The sequence below is a fragment of the Phalaenopsis equestris genome, unplaced genomic scaffold, assembly GCF_001263595.1.
Source record: "Phalaenopsis equestris unplaced genomic scaffold, ASM126359v1 Scaffold000054, whole genome shotgun sequence".
Taxonomy (NCBI): Eukaryota; Viridiplantae; Streptophyta; class Magnoliopsida; order Asparagales; family Orchidaceae; genus Phalaenopsis; species Phalaenopsis equestris.
Window position 1 is genome coordinate 2,225,959 of NW_018164496.1, and position 4,882 is coordinate 2,230,840.

Consider the following 4,882-nt stretch of genomic DNA (forward strand, 5'->3'; position numbering starts at 1 on the left):
TATATATATATATGAAATGTAAGAAAAAAATACCAAATGTCTGATATGCCGGTGTTTCAGATTTTCAGTGAAATGGGGATGAAAAGCAATGAGAAGTGGAGTTGATGCTTGAATCGAATACATCTGGGGGGGGGGTTTAACTTCTTATAATGAAATTCTAATTGTTCATGTTTAGGATGATGTTTGATGTAGAAAATAGACTCTATTTGTGAAGAAAAATGCAGTCAAATCTTCTTCAAATTTGTCACCAGAGTGAATTAGACGTGAAAAATTAACTAAAGTATGACCAAATTGATCTACGCTCATGCCACTATTGTTCGTATTAGCGCAGTCACACTTGAGCGATTCAACTATAAAAAAAAAATAGAAAAACTGATGTTAATAATATCAATAAGTCGATCGTAAAAATTGAAGTTCCTAATTTTTTTGGTATTAACAGCGTCGTAATTTTGAGTTTTCTTATTTTCGTCTTGTTCTTTAGTGTGAAAATTATATTCATTTGATGCGTGCTACAAGATTTGCGGTTGCAGAATAATAGATTATCGTCTTAGTGTTGCACGAGAATTCAACACGCACTTAGATGAAAGAAAATGACATCAGAAATTTTTACGTGTAAAACCCGGAAAGGGAAAAAACACGGGGCCTGGGTCAGTTGAAAAGTTATACTATACAGAGATTATTACAGTTACAACCGTTTGTCCCACAGACGGGAAAGCATTATTAGGTTTCTAAGTAACAATGTCGACGTGCTGATGAATTTGTTGCAAGGAACGGGCAGCGACCGATAGTGATTGGAGGCGTCTGATCGGCGGTGGTCAACTATGGTTGGCGGGTGATCGACGGAGATTGACAGTGATCAACGAAGATCGGCAATGATCAACGGAGGTCAATGGTGGTCGACGACTATTAACGATGGTCGATGACAATTGGCAAAAGTCAACGAAGGTCGGCAGTGGTCGACGAAGGTCACTGCTGATCAGCGACAGTCGATGGTGGTGGTGTCAGACTTCAGCTCATTCTCGAAACTTCAAGCTCTTCTTCAAATCTCAAGCTCTCATCCCTCCTCATGAGAGGGATAGAGCTCTATTTATAGAGTCCCAACTACAATAAATGAGATAATATGAACTATTTTAATCGGACGGCTCAGAGAGCTTCCTTCTATCATATGAAATTTGATGGACATTTGAGTGTCTTAAGGATGTTAGAATTAAGAGATCTTGGATTTTTGGATTCACCTCGTTGAGATGCTTGAATCGAATATAAACTTGCCAGATTTGACATCCATTTAGCCTCTCAAATGTGTCTCAAAAATTTTCAAACATAGTTTAACAGCTTGATCACAACTCGATTTGGTTTAGATTGCATCAAAAGTGGTATTATTGGGTTCGTGTCATCGAGCCGGTCAGTATACTATTAGTTTGTTGAAATCGGAGCTATGAATGACTCTTAATCAATATTTAAAAATTTCTTATTTAAAAGAATATCTCTAGATTCGTGTCATGTCTCGAGATACGATTCGTGTCATGTCTCGAGATACGATTCTGTCTCGAGATACAGATACGATTCATGTCATGTCTCGAGATACATGTCGTATGATGCAATTTTATTGATGGTGTATCACCATTAATCCTGTATACCCCCATTCTTGTTATAAAATGTGTATTTGATGTTTTCTTTCGTGATATATCATGTTGTTATCTTATATATTTACAGTGTTTAGCTCTCCCGTAAGTTTTATTATCATGTTATGTTCATTTTCCTTGTATAATTTTGTAGTTAACCATATAATAATAGAATTGATATTGTTTAAGTGCGTAATTAACTAAATTTTTAAGTATGAAATATTAATTCCTTAAAATTTTGACCCCACTTAAGCAATTTAAGAAGAATTGTATAAATATAATATTAAAATGAATTTTATGAGGATGTTAGTAAATTCCTATGAGAATTTCATTTATAGGAATAATCCTGTGCATTTTAATCCATAAAATTCTTTATTTATAATCATTCATGATTTTATTAAATTCTAATATTACGTTTTGAAATTACTTGATGGTAATAAATATGCAATTTTGGGGGATTTTGATATATGCAAATTATAAGATAAAAATTGTCTAATTTTTCTTGTAAGTTTCTCTATTATTTGTTCATATTATTTTTGTAGATATTTTTTTTTGTGAAAATTGCAGGATACATGTATTTATAAAAACTTTAAAGAGACCTTAGCAGCTATTGGAGTGAAGAAGAAGGAAGCTGGTTTAGACACATATCCAAATGGAGAACCTGAACACCATAGCCTAGATTGCCTTTGAGTGGTGTATACACATCAACTTTTGGGCGCGGTAGGTGCCACCCATGCGTCCAACATGAGAGCATGGCACAAATGTGCCGAGTATGGGGCACCTAGGCGCCTCCTCCATGACCAACTCTTGGTGCCTTGGAGCCAATAGTTAGGTGTATAGGCGCTTCATCCCACTTCAACGGGCCCTGGGGTGCCACGTCAATAGGCGCTAAGGCACCTCCTCAAACGCCTGGCCGCCATTTTCAAAGGCGCCAAGGTGTCATCTACTGAACCTTAGTTATGCTCTTACAAAGCGAGCAGCATTCCGATACTCCAAGCAAAAATACCGACAACTAAGAATCGACTATGAGAAGTTACGATGGTTTCTACTCGCATGGCGTCTTCCTAGTCTACAAACGGTAAAATCCTTCATAAAAAAATGGGTTCTCTCGACCATTTAACATTATCTCTTTCGCAACTCTTTGGTTTTTCTTAGTGCCTGTGAGTGCGAGAGAGCGAATCTGTAAGAGAGTAGTTTGGGATTTGTAAACGATTAATTGGAGAGAATGGAGGATTGTCCGAGGGAGACTAGGAGACTCTTAGTAGGGATCACCGAACTCACTAAGGGTGTAAATTATGTTTGTTTTCTTTATAAATCTCGAACTCACCAAGGGTGTAAATTATGTTTGTTTTCTTTATAAATCTTTTTTATATGCTTTGGTTTGAATGAATGAAATGTTGAATTTGATTTTTAAGGCTTGAGCAGTTGCTAAATATTTTTTTCACTCCAGATTGGATGAGTAATAAAATTAGGGTTTGATGTTGAATTGTGCCTTATTTAAAATAATGTTTTGGCGAAATTTTATCTTTCAAATCTTCATTTACATTCGATCTGATCAACTGATTAGTCATAACACATTGTAAACTTTGAGATCCATAGTAGAACATCATAGAAATATTGCTCATAGTTCGGTGCTATCATATGTGGAAAAAATTAATATTAGAGATTTCACTAGATTTAGGGAACTAGGATTTCATTGAATCTATGTTAATTATCCTAATTTTTTTAATTGTTTCTGAGAGGGGCTAAGAAAAATTATTGCTCTTGATAGTCACTGACATCTGTGTCTTGTTGTTAACTCTGGGTTTTTAGGATTCAAATCAGGGGAGAAACTTTCACTTGCTATAGTAACCTTTTAACTTTAAATTAGGGCTTTTATTTTTGCAAGTTTAAGTTAAAAATTTTCACAAAATCATCAGCAATCTAACTTTCAGGTTATATTCAAAACCAGTGGGTTAGAATTTTTTCACGTTTGAAAGTTCCATTGTTCCTTGTGGGATCGATACATGAAATCTGTTGTAAATTACTTAGATGACATATATAATTGCATGATTTGTCAGTGTTTCACAACGAAAACAATATCACATTGGCTTAGGAAAGAGATTATGCAAGCATCCAAATGTGATTTAATGGCTTGATATGGAACTGATTGGACTCAAATTGAATCAATTTTGATATCATCAAATTCGAATTATTGAGACGATCAATTTGATTAAAAAAGTGCTAAAATTGGGGCCCTCAATAATATTTAATTTGAATTTTGAATATTTATTGCTAAAAATACTTCGAAATTAATGTTAGATGATAAAATTTTTTGTTGATGCATCAATATCAATTGTATTTTAAGATTAATTTTTAATTAAATAGTAATATATTATAATTTAATATTGTAATGTAGTCCGTCTTTATTTCTTTGTTTCAATAAACTAGTTTATCAATACTTATTAATGTTGTTTAATTACAAAAAAAAAAAAATTATATGTAACTTATATATTATCTTATTTATTCAACGTAAAGTTGTTAGCTATTAAGTCAAAATTTAATAAATTTTTTATTTATTTAAATTTGTAAAATCATTTATTACAAATTTTGTGTGAAAATCATATATTCTTCTTAATTTTTAATTTGTTTATTAATTGGTTGAAATATTCATTCAATTAAAATAAACAATCTAAGGCCAAACAAATATGATTTTTAAATAATAAAATAGGCTAAGTATTAACATACACGTGAAACTTATCTTCAGCTCGAGTTAAACATGAACAACTAACAATATGACCAATTCAAGTCTAATTACCTACTCGATTATACCTCTAAAGTAGACCCTACAACTTCAACTTATTATATTTTGAAGTAAGATTTATGAAACTTAATGCATCTCCAGCAAATCTCCATCATCCGACACAAATCTCATCCAAATAAGGGTCTATTTGGGGCAGTTGCAGCTTATCCAAATAAACAATAAACAACTTATCATGATAATCATGATAAGTTGCTGATCAACAGCTGATTCAGATTAGCTGGCTGACAGTTCGGTTTGTGCGTTTGAAAAACAACTGATCTGTAGTTATTCCTGGATAAATAATCATTTTGTCTCTGATCTGGATAAATGACTATTCTTCTTTGTGGCCATGTCGAGCTTTGTGCACTAGCATTTGCATTTGATTTTAGTTTTTTGCTATAGTTTTTACTGGTCCATTGCTTGCTTAATTTGAGTTGTGATGCATTCATTCTCTGGTTTAAAACTTTTTGCTATAGCT